Raw genomic sequence first — 12736 nt, 5'->3', positions numbered from 1 at the left:
TTTTAAAATCAAAATGCAAATAGTTCAAATAGGGAGGGAGCCATACTAGATCTGGTATTGGGGAATGAGCTTGCCAGGTGATCAAAGTTTCACTGCGGAAGCATTTCAGGAACATAATTCTGTAAGTATTAAATTACATATAGAAAAGGATAAGAGTAGTCCTCAGGTGAAAGTACTAAACTGGGTGAGAGCTAATGATAACAGTATTAGGCAGTAACAGTGGAATATAGAGACAATGGGAACTGCAGATGCTGAAGAATCCGAGATAACAAAATGTGGAGCTGGATGAACACAGCAGGCCAAGCGGCAACTTAGGAACACAAAAGCTGACGTTTCAGGCCTAGAGGGTCTAGGCCTGCTGTGTTCATCCAGCTCCACACTTTGTTAACTGAGGATAGGGTGATAGATATTGTCTTTATGAACTTTAGCAAGGCCTTTGACAAGGTTCCTCATGGCAGACTGATACAAAAGGTGAAGTCACATGGGATCTCTGATGGGCGGGTAAGGTGGATACAGAATTGGCTTTGTCATAGAACTGAGAGGAGAGGTGGAAGGTGTTTTTCTAAATGGAAATCTGTGACCAGTAATGTACTACAGGGATCAGTGTTGGGATCCCTGTTGTTTGCAAAGTATATAAATGATCTGGAGGAGAATGAAGTTGGTTTGATTAGTAAGTTTGTGGTTGACGCAAAGATTGGGTAGCTGGATGTGAGTTTGCTCGCTGAGCCAGAAGGTTCGTTTTTAGACATTTCGTCACCATACTAGGTAACATCATCAGTGAGCCTCCGGTGAAGCGTTGGTGTTATGTCCTGCTTTCTATTTATCTGTTTAGGTTTCCTTGGGTTGGTGATGTCATTTCCTGTGTTGGTGACATCACAGACAGAGGTATCTAGGCATTAAAGTCCAAAGTTCCATGAAAGTGGCAACACAAGTGGATAAAGTAGACAAGAAGGCATACAGCATGTTTGCTTTCTATCAGTCATCAATGTTTAAAAACTGGCAAGTCATGTTGCAGCTGTATAGAACTTCAGTGAGGCCACTTTTGGAATATAGCATACAGTTATGGTTGCCACAATACCAGAAGGATTTGGAGGCTTTGGAGAGGGTACAGGAATGGGTTACCAGGGATAGTAAGAACTGCCACTGCTGGAGTCAGAGAAGTGTGGAGCAGAGCAGGCAGCATCACAGGAGCAGGAAAGCTGATGTTTTTAAATCGGAACCCCAGGGATGTTGCCAGGTTTGGAGGGTATTAGCTATGAGGAGAGATTGGACAAAATTGGTTTGTTTTCACTTGAACATAGAAGGATGAGTGTCAACCTGTTAGAAGTTTACAAACTTATAACAAGCATGGATAGAATGGATAGGTGAAGTCTTTTACCCAGGGTGGGAATGTCAATTACTAGGGAACATAGGTCCAAGGTCAGAGGGGATAAGTTTAAGGGAGATGTGAGAGGTAAAATTTTTACAAGGAGGGTAGTAAATGCTTTGAGTATGCTGCCAGAGGAGGTGGTGGAGGCATATACAATTGCATCATTTAAGAGGCATCTTGACAGATTTATGAATAGACAGGGAATAGAGGGATATGGACCTCATACAGATAAAAGGTTTTTAGTTTAGAAAGGCATCATGTGTTGGCACAGTCTTGATGGTTCCTGTGTTGCACTGTTCTATTTGGAGAATATTGACAGGAGATTTGATTGAGATGTTCAAAATTATAAGGGTTGTGGGCAGAGTAGATAGAAACATCATAGTGAGAAACTATCCCCATTGGTAAGAGGATTGAGAATCAAAAAGCACAGATTTAAGGCAATAGCGAAAGAAACATCAGTGACACGAGGAAAAGCTCTTTCACATTGCAAGTTTTTTTTTCAGTCATGGAGTGTGGGTATTTCTGGCTAGACCAATATTTATTGCTCATCCCTAATTGTCCCTGAAGAAGGCGGGAGGGAGTTAGTTGCCTTCTGGAACTGCAGCAGTCCATGAGCTGTAGGTGGACCCATAATGTCCTTCGGGAGGGAGTTCCAAGGATTTTGACACAGTATAACAGTGAAGGAACAGTGATATTTTTCCAAGTCAGGATGGTAAGTGGCCTGCAGAGAAACATACGTGGCACAGTATCTGCTACCCTTGTCCTTCCAAATGATGGTGATCACAGGTTTGGAAAATACTGTTAAGCAGTACTCTTGAGGTGCTCCACTGTGCCCTGTGAATGGTACACACTGTTGTGACTGTCTGTCAGTGTGGAGAGAATGAATATTTGTGGGTGTGGTGCCAATCAAGTGGGTTACTTTGTCCTGGATGGTATCAGCTTTTTGAGTCTTGTTGAGGCTGCCCCCATCCAGGTATTCCATCATACTCCACATTTGTGCCTTATAAATTACAAATTATAGACCAGTGAGCCTTAGCTCAGTTGTTGGTAAAGTGTTGGAAAAGGTTATAAGGGATAGGATTTATAATCATCTAGAAAAGAATAAATTGATTAGGGATAGTCAGCACGGTTTTGTGAAGGGAAGGTCGTGCCTCACAAACCTTACTGAGTTCTTCGAGAAGGTGACCAAACAGGTAGATGAGACTAAACCGGTTGATGTGGTGTATATGGATTTCAGCAAGGCGTTCGATAAGGTTCCCCACAATAGGCTATTGTACAAAATGCGGAGGAATGGAATTGTGGGAGATATAGCAGTTTGGATCGGAAATTGGCTTGTTGAAAGAAGACAGAGGGTGGTAGTTGATGGGAAACGTTCATCCTGGAGAGCAGTTACTAGTGGTATACCGCAAGGGTCGGTGTTGGGTCCACTGCTGTTTGTCATTTTTATAAATGACCTGGATGAGGGCGTAGAAGGATGGGTTAGTAAATTTGCAGACAACACTAAGGTCGGTGGAGTTGTGGATAGTGACGAAGGATGCTGTAGGTTGCAGAGAGACATAGATAAGCTGCAGAGCTGGGCTGTGAGGTGGCAAATGGAGTTTAATGCAGACAAGTGTGAGGTGATGCACTTTGGTAGGAGTAACCAGAAGGCAAAGTACTGGGCAAATGGTAAGATTCTTAGTAGTGTAGATGAGCAGAGAGATCTCATTGTCCATGTACACAGATCCTTGAAAGTTGCCACCCAGGTTGTCAGGGCTGTTAAGAAGGCATACAGTGTTTTAGCTTTTATTAATAGAGGGATCGAGTTCTGGAACCAAGAGGTTATGCTACAGCTGTACAAAGCTCTGGTGTGGTCGCACTTGGAGTATTGTGTACAGTTCTGGTCACTTCATTATAAGGAGGATGTGGAAGCTTTGGAAAGGGTGCAGAGGAGATTTACTAGGATGTTGCCTGGTATGGAGGGAAGGTCTTACCAGGAAAGGCTGAGGGACTTGAGGCTGTTTTCATTCGAGAGAAGAAGGTTGAGAGGTGACTTAATTGAAACATATACAATAATCAGAGGGTTAGATAGGGTGGATATGAGAGCCTTTTTCCTAGGATGGTGACGGTGAGCACGAGGGGGCATAGCTTTAAACTGAGGGGTGAAAGATAGAGGACTGATGTCAGAGGTAGTTTCTTTACTCAGAGAGTAGTAAGGGAATGGAATGCTTTGCCTGCAAAGGTAGTAGATTCGCCAACTTTAGGTACATTTAAGTCGTCATTGGACAAGCATATGGACGTACATGGAATAGTGTGGGTTAGATGGCCTTCAGATCGGTATGACAGGTCGGCACAACATCGAGGGCCGAAGGGCCTGTACTGTGCTGTAATGTTCTATGTTCTATAAATGGTGGACAGGATTTTGAGGGGGGGTCATTGTCATGGAAATGTACAGCATGGAAACAGTCCCTTTTGTCCAACTTGTCTATTAATTAATCGAGTTGCATTTGCTAGCATTTGGCCCATAACTCTCTAAACCCTTCCTATTCATATACCCATCCAGATGCCTTTTAAATATTGTCATCGTACTAAAACTCTACTCTAAAACTTCCTCTGGCAGCTCATTCCATACATGCAGCACCCTCTGCATGAAAATGTTGCCTCTTAGGTCCCTTTTAAATCTTTCCCCTCTTACCTTAAATCTATGCCCCTCCAGTTTTAGATGCCCCCTTCCTTGTGGAAAAGATCTTGCCCTTTTACCCTTTTCATGCCCTTCATGATTTTATAAACTTCTACAGGATCACTCCTCAGCCTCCAACACTCCAGGGAAACTAACCCCAGCCTATTCAGCCTCTCCCTATAGCTCAAACCTTCCAATCCTGGCAACATCCTTGTAAATCTTTTCGGAACCCTTTCAAGTACTTGAATGGGTCAGGAGGTGAATTACTCGCTGCAGGATTCCTAGCCTCTGACCTGTTCTAGTAGCCACTGTTTTTATATGACTAGTTCAGTTCCGTTTCTGATCATGGTAACTCCAAGGATGTAAATAGTGGGGAATTCATTGATTGAAATAGCATTGAACATCAAAGGGCAATGGTTAGATTCTCTGTTACTGGAGCTGGTCATGGTCTGGCCATTGTGTGGTGCAAATACTGTTTGCCACTTCACAACCTGAGCCTGGATATTGTCCACATTGGCATTTCTGACAATACGATGGGTGGAAGGTGAAATGAAGCAGCCAAAGCCCGAAGAACTCGTGCAGAGATATCCTGGAGTTCAAATGACTGAACTTCAATGAGCATAATCATCTTCCTATGTGCCAGCTATGAATCCAACCGGCAGAGAGAGCCCTCCCTGATTTACATTGACTCCAAAATTGCTCGGGCTCCTTGATGTCACATTTGATTAAGAGTGGCGTTGATGTCAAGGTTCATAAGGTTCAAAACCTTCTTCATAAGATTTTGGCTGTGATGAAGCTTATGGTCAAGAAGACTGATCTTTCATATGGAGAGGCCTTTTTGAAGGAAGGATTGTCAGATTAAACAGTGAGACTTCCTCAAATTAAGGCAGCTTCTTTATAATGTACCACAGTAAACAATCAGATAAATAAAGAAACATTTGTGGAGCTTGTGAAGGAAGAGGTTGACATGGCCTTTGTTTAATCTGATTTAATATTCTTATCATGGAAAATATCAACTTGGAGAACAGGATTGAAGCTGAAGGTGTGCCTAAAGTCCATGTTGTTATGTGATGTGGAAATCCGATGTTTTCTCTCTGTCCCAGAACCATGTCTAATTTCAAAGGGAGTCTGACTCTGTTCCACAGCTGTTAGACTGCCAGCAACCAGTAACTCAGCCATGGCCATATGACCAGTATCCATGCCACAACCCCATTCATTAAAGACCACTCTTTCTCTAGTACCTGTCATAATCTCATTACATCCCAAAACACTTCAAGTCTTCCTTATAATAGCCCTATTCGCCAGTAGTTGAGCCACCTGAGGTGACAAGGACTTGGCTCTGGCTGCTCTTCCCAGATGAATCATTGCTGTCATCAGGACTGAGAATTGAATACTGGTTTAAGAGAAAAATGCACTGTGGGCACTTCTGAGTTATCTGTCCATTCCTTTTTGACTGCCTGGTCGTTACCTATTCCCTTTGTCTCTACACTTACCTCGAAGCGACCACATCCATAAACATGCTATCCAGATAAATCTCAGCCTCACAGATATACCACAGTGACTCCAGCAGCTTCTCAAGTTCTGAAAGCCAGAGCTTAAGCCTCTGCAACTGATGATACACTTGTACAACTGATTATTTACTTTACGGGAAACATCCCAGAGATGCTCACGAAACGGGATGCATATTCTTGAGGTTGCAACAACCTGCCATGCCTTTATACACTAGGTAGCATAACTACAAGAAATAAAACTTGCCAACACTTATAAAACTTACAACTCTTAATAAAACCATCCTTATTCTGATAAATCAGTATTATGCCTAACCATCACCATCTAGTGGACTGTTGTCATTGCATTCTCCCACTTAAGTTGGGAGTTAATATTAACGAAAGCAATTTAACTGAGCAAACAAGTATACGGTGAAGTCAGGATCAAAATCAGTGGGCGATTTGGTCAACAGGACAACTATATTCCAAAAATGAACAATGCATTGAACTGGCCTTACAAAAGCTAGGGAGGCAAGAAGTGCATCTGTCGATCACAGTAAATTTATTGCTGTGCAAGGAAATAAACACATGTAAAAATTGCCTGTCAAAGAGGTGAAATGCCATTTGCACAGAAGGAAAGCTGTATGTCTTGACGAGAAACCTGTGCAAGAATAAGCAAAAAAAGGAGCCTTGGAAAGGCGGCAAGATCTGGAAAACAGAAGATATTGATAAAATTGAGATGTCTTTCCTCAGCGAGAACCAGGATTCAAGCTACACAAGTGGTGAAGGCCTCACAGAGGAAAAAGCTAGGTTATAGATTAAGGACATGCAGCAGCGTTGGGTCTTTCTGATACTGAACTCTGGTTGGAGAAAAGTTCCCTTCAGCCTTTAATATAAAACTACATGGGCCAGGAGATGTAGAACTCAAGAATATAGGGAAATTGAATGTAAAGCTTTAATAACTGGGAAGAAAAGATCAGTGATTTAGGAGCACTTAAAAGATTTCAGTGATTTTTCACTCTATATATTGAAAAATTACATTCAGCTGTAACCCTTCAACGAATGAACAACTCTAGTTTGGGATTACTGACAAGATTTCACTCTTGTTCCTTCTTAAGCAGGAAACTGGCTTACAATTAATTTTCAGAATAGGAGAGCTGAAAAGTCAAGAAGATCAGCCTGAAAACTCCTAAGCTGTATTAACAGGATGAAGAATGCAGTAAACGGCATACCACATAAAACTGCTTTTTGAATCAGAGCCAGTGTGTCTATTTACACCCAGGCAAATTTCACATCCATCTTGTCAAAGGTAAAGGAGACTTTGACTCGTCATTGAGGCTAAGAGTGAGTGTATTGCCCATCCCTAATTGCCCTTGAGAAGGTGGTGATGAGCTGTCTTCTTAATCGCTGCAATCTGCATGCTGTACGGACAGCCACAATGCTGTTAGACAGGGAGTTCCAGAATTTTGACCCTTTGATACTGAAGGAACAGTGATATATTTCTCAGTCAGGATGGTGAATGGTTGGGGGTGGTGGTCCCATGTATCTACTACTCTTATCTTTCTAGATGGTATAGTTGTAGATTTGAAAAGATGCTGTCTGAGGAGCTGTAGTGAACTGACATAGAAAGCAGATGTATGTCAAACATTTAAGATAATAAAATGTGAGGCTGGATGAACACAGCAGGCCAAGCAGCATCTCAGGAGCACAAAAGCTGACGTTTCGGGCCTAGACCCTTCATCAGAGAGGGGGATGGGGAGAGGGAACTGGAATAAATAGGGAGAGGGGGAGGTGGACCGAAGATGGAGAGTAAAGAAGATAGGTGGAGAGAGTATAGGTGGGGAGGTAGGGAGGGGATAGGTCAGTCCAGGGAAGACGGACAGGTCAAGGAGGTGGGATGGGGTTAGTAGGTAGATGGGGGTGCGGCTTGGGGTGGGAGGAAGGGATGGGTGAGAGGAAGAACCGGTTAGGGAGGCAGAGACAGGTTGGACTGGTTTTGGGATGCAGTGGGTGGGGGGGAAGAGCTGGGCTGGTTGTGTGGTGCAGTGGGGGGAGGGGACGAACTGGGCTGGTTTAGGGATGCAGTAGGGGAAGGGGAGATTTTGAAACTGGTGAAGTCCACATTGATACCATTAGGCTGCAGGGTTCCCAGGCGGAATATGAGTTGCTGTTCCTGCAACCTTCGGGTGGCATCATTGTGGCAGTGCAGGAGGCCCATGATGGACATGTCATCTAGAGAATGGGAGGGGGAGTGGAAATGGTTTGCGACTGGGAGGTGCAGTTGTTTGTTGCGAACTGAGCAACATTCCATCCCCTATTCCCAATTCCTCCGCCTCCGCCGCATCTGCTCCCATGATAAGACATTCCACTCCCGCACATCCCAGATGTCCAAGTTCTTTAAGGACCGCAACTTTCCCCCGACAGTGATCGAGAACGCCCTTGACCGCGTCTCCCGTATTTCCCGCAACACATCCCTCACACCCCGCCCCCGCCACAACCGCCCTAAGACGATCCCCCTCGTTCTCACACACCACCCTACCAACCTCCGGATACAACGCATCATCCTCCGACACTTCCGCCATTTACAATCCGACCCCACCACCCAAGACATTTTTCCATCCCCTCCCCTGTCTGCTTTCCGGAGAGACCACTCTCTCCGTGACTCCCTTGTTCGCTCCACACTGCCCTCCAACCCCACCACACCCGGCACCTTCCCCTGCAACCGCAGGAAATGCTACACTTGCCCCCACACCTCCTCCCTCACCCCTATCGCAGGCCCCAAGATGACATTCCACATTAAGCAGAGGTTCACCTGCACATCTGCCAATGTGGTATACTGCATCCATTGTACCCGGTGCGGCTTCCTCTACATTGGGGAAACCAAGCGGAGGCTTGGAGACCGCTTTGCAGAACACCTCCGCTCAGTTCACAACAAACAACTGCACCTCCCAGTCGCAAACCATTTCCACTCCCCCTCCCATTCTCTAGATGACGTGTCCATCATGGGCCTCCTGCACTGCCACAATGATGCCACCCGAAGGTTGCAGGAACAGCAACTCATATTCCGCCTGGGAACCCTGCAGCCATATGGTATCAATGTGGACTTCACCAGTTTCAAAATCTCCCCTTCCCCTACTGCATCCCTAACCCAGCCTAGTTCGTCCCCTCCCCCCACTGCACCACACAACCAGCCCAGCTCTTCCCCTCCACCCACTGCATCCCAAGACCAGTCCAACCTGTCTCTGCCTCCCTAACCGGTTCTTCCTCTCACCCATCCCTTCCTCCCACACCAAGCCGCACCCCCAGCTACCTACTAACCTCATCCCACCTCCTTGACCTGTCCGTCTTCCCTGGACTGACCTATCCCCTCCCTACCTCCCCACCTATACTCTCTCCACCTATCTTCTTTACTCTCCATCTTCGGTCCGCCTCCCCCTCTCTCCCTATTTATTCCAGCTCCCTCTCCCCATCCCCCTCTCTGATGAAGGGTCTAGGCCCGAAACGTCAGCTTTTGTGCTCCTGAGATGCTGCTTGGCCTGCTGTGTTCATCCAGCCTCACATTTTATTATCTTGGAATTCTCCAGCATCTGCAGTTCCCATTATCTCATGACACTAGAGTGTAAGCCGTGTTACAAAACCTACAGGAAACTGGATTTACAGTCAAGAACAAATGTGAGTTCTCACAGCCAACAGCCAAATTTCTTGAGCATATTGTGGGTGGAGCCTGTGTCAAAACTGACCTAGCTGTCATCAATAGATACTGCCACAACTGACAGGTCAATATATAGTGCTAGGAAGAAACGTAACAGGGGTCTTTTGAGAAAATCAATTGTAAGTTAATATTGCCAGATATTTGAACCCTGAACAAACCACAGCTACCCACAATCATTGCAACAAATGCAGCTTCTACAGAACTGTGAGTTGTACCCTTCCAATTAGATATGAATGGAAAGCCTAGGCCAGTTTATTGCACATTCACTGACAGGAACTAAACAGATGTGATAAAGAAAAATTGCATGCTGCTATCTTATATTGTTTTCTTTTTCCCTAACATTCTGTATTTTTCTTCGTTATCCTTATTTTAAACTGGCTTGTGAGCAGTTCGCAGACTATGTTCATGGTCTCCTCTTTAAGAAAGAGACAGAGCACAAATCATTAATAACAGTTTTCAATTCTTAGGAGTCAACAAATTGCCTAGATGAATGCACTGATTCAGACTGAGGTTGACAGTGTATGAACCAAGAAAATAACACAGCTTTGACACAGATCCCTGTGGCAAGGCAAGGCCTGAATAAGGCAATGCCATTTTTGTTGAAGAGGCAGAAAGGTTTATATCAATAAGGGACTTGTGGGAAAGTACATGAATAGGAACGGTTTGGAGGGATATGGGCCAAACACAGGCAAGTAGGGCTATTTTAGTTTGGGAAAATGGTCGGCATGGACTAACTGGACTTAAGGATCTGTTTTCATCATGAATGACTCTATAACTGCTACAACTCTACCAGCAGAAGTTAGGAAGTAGGGATGTTCATTGATGACCGCACAATGTTTAGCACAATTTGCAATTCCTTAGGTACTGATGCAGTGCATGTTCAAATGCAGCAAGATTCAAATGATATCTAATACAATGTACACAACCAGAGTGTGATGGAATTTGCCTCGATGAGTATCACTACGACAACACTCAAGAGGTTCAACACCATTCAGGACAAAACTGGAACACAGATACCAACAGATTCAAGAACAGCTTCTTCCTGTTGTTATTAGACTTCTGAATGGACCTCTCAAATTTCAAATTTAATGTCGACCTTGCTTTTTGTGCACATTCTCTGTAGCCATATCTTCAATCCAGAGAGGGTGGGGGTGAATATTTGGAATTCTCTAGAGCTTGGTACATGTCTGAATAATAAGTACACTGAAGGATATGAGAATAGTGTGGGAAAATTAGCATTGAGGTAGATGATCCATTTGCATTGCACAGTAGTACCAATGGGCTGAAAGGTATGTCCTATTCTTATTTGCAAAGTTACTATATTCTCATTTATGATGACAGATTGGACATTCTGAAAGTTCTGAGACTCAATCACCGACATGGTCTGCACCAAGAATATCTGGGTATCACAAAATGTTGAGTCAGAGCAAAATATCGTGTAGGTGGCTAGATCTCTCAAAGTCATTGGAAGAGATGACTTCAATGTATATTACTGGTTCTAGCCATAGCCAGGAGATGAGTGAATTGCTGATGTAATCTTCCTTTCCATCCTGTCAGAATGGACCTCTGTGAACACAGAAGGAAAATATTCTTGGTACACACTAGCACTCAAGATGTCCGGAGTCATGGAATCACAGCCCTTGTTATCTCAGACAATGACTCAGTTTGCCAATTAATCCTATCAAGAGCTTACTCAGCACCAACTCTCATGAAGACACCCTCGAACTAATGTGGACGGAACGGGTGAGTACAGTGAAAACATCGCTGAAAAAGAATGATAACCTTCAAATTGCATTCCTGAGTTTTATTTCCATTACTCTCCAAAACAGTTTTGCTCTATGTGAACTCCTCCAGGGAAGGCAACTGAGAATTAAACTCCCATACTCTCTCATGTACACGCAGCATGAAGTTATAAGATGAAAATGTGAAGAAAGTGGGGAAATAAAAGGATGAACACTATCCCAGTCAAATACAGAACAATGACAAATATCACAAAGCACACAACTTATCAGACCTCTGACAAGGTGTCAGTTTGAAGACTCATTCTGCACAAGTGGTGGAATTGACACCACACATGTGGTCCTACCTTATTCAAGATAAAAATGGGATGATGCAATGGAACAGGTGTGTACTAGTTTCCACACAGAAGCAAGCTTCTACACATCCAGGGTGGTCACCACATAGTCAACCAGAGCAGTGCTGTGTTTGACATGAGATTGGGATAACGGTATGCCTGCTGACTTAGGGGCATCTAATCATTTGCCTCTTGCCCAACAGAGTGCGAGGGACCACACAAGAATTCAAATTTCCAATCTCCACCTGTTGGAGCTGAGAACATGTTTGGCCAGATCAGTGAAACTGCCCAAAACGCTATTTCTTTAAGAAAGAAAATGAAGGCAGAAACTTGCGGGAGAGATGTAACACAAGGGTTTCAGTCTGCTTGTTCAATACGTTAATGACAGAGTATCACACAAGGCGACATTATGTTCGATGAGCTTGTTGTCTTTTGCGGCCTCACGCCAAGATGTTTCTAAATTGAAATGAATGTTTTCCTCACCAGCAGACTGTGCACGTTCTCTATAACAGCATGGAACTAACAATATAACAAAGTGTGGAGCTGGATGAACACAGCAGGCCAAGCAGCATCTCAGGAGCACAAAAGCTGACGTTTCGGGCCTAACCCCTTCATCAGAGAGGGAGATGGGGAGAGGGAACTGGAATAAATAGGGAGAGAGGGGGAGGTGGACCGAAGATGGAGAGAAAAGATAGGTAGAGAGGAGAGTATAGGTCAGTCCAGGGAAGACGGACAGGTCAAGGAGGCGGGATGAGGTGGTAGGTAGGAAATGGAGGTGCGGCTTAAGGTGGGAGGAGGGGATAGGTGGGAGGAAGAACAGGTTAGGGAGGCGGGGGGCGAGCTGGGCTGGTTATGAGATGCAGTGGGGGGAGGGGGAGATTTTGAAGCTTGTGAAGTCCACATTGATACCATTGGGCTGCAGGGTTCCCAAGCGGAATGTGAATATCCCATTATCTCTGGAACTAACAATATTATGTTTCTGATGAAGGGTCTAGGCCCGAAACGTCAGCTTTTGTGCTCCTGAGATGCTGCTTGGCCTGCTGTGTTCATCCAGCTTCACACTTTACTCTCTCCGTGACTCCCTTGTTCGCTCCACACTGCCCTCCAACCCCACCACACCCGGTACCTTCTCCTGCAACTGCAGGAAATGCTACACTTGCCCCCACACCTCCTCCCTCACCCCTATCCCAGGCCCCAAGATGACTTTCCATATTAAGCAGAGGTTCACCTGCACATCTGCCAATGTGGTATACTGCATCCACTGTACCCAGTGTGGCTTCCTCTACATTGGGGAAAACAAGCGGAGGCTTGGGGACCGCTTTGCAGAACACCTCCGCTCGGTTCGCAATAAACAACTGCACCTCCCAGTCGCAAACCATTTGCACTCCCTCGCCTATTCTTTAGATGACATGTCCATCATGGGCCTCCTGCAGTG

General features: G+C 44.8%; 1 protein-coding gene across 6 annotated transcripts in view; it reads right to left on the bottom strand.

The window, feature by feature from the left end:
* The window catches only part of LOC125449203 (protein LBH-like), an 83837-nt gene that overhangs the window by 69554 nt on the left and 1547 nt on the right, over window positions 1-12736 (bottom strand). The gene's annotated exons all lie outside the window — the stretch shown is intronic.

This window comes from Stegostoma tigrinum, chromosome 42, assembly GCF_030684315.1.
Source record: "Stegostoma tigrinum isolate sSteTig4 chromosome 42, sSteTig4.hap1, whole genome shotgun sequence".
NCBI lineage: Eukaryota > Metazoa > Chordata > Chondrichthyes > Orectolobiformes > Stegostomatidae > Stegostoma > Stegostoma tigrinum.
This window is presented reverse-complemented; position numbering and strand designations above follow the sequence as displayed.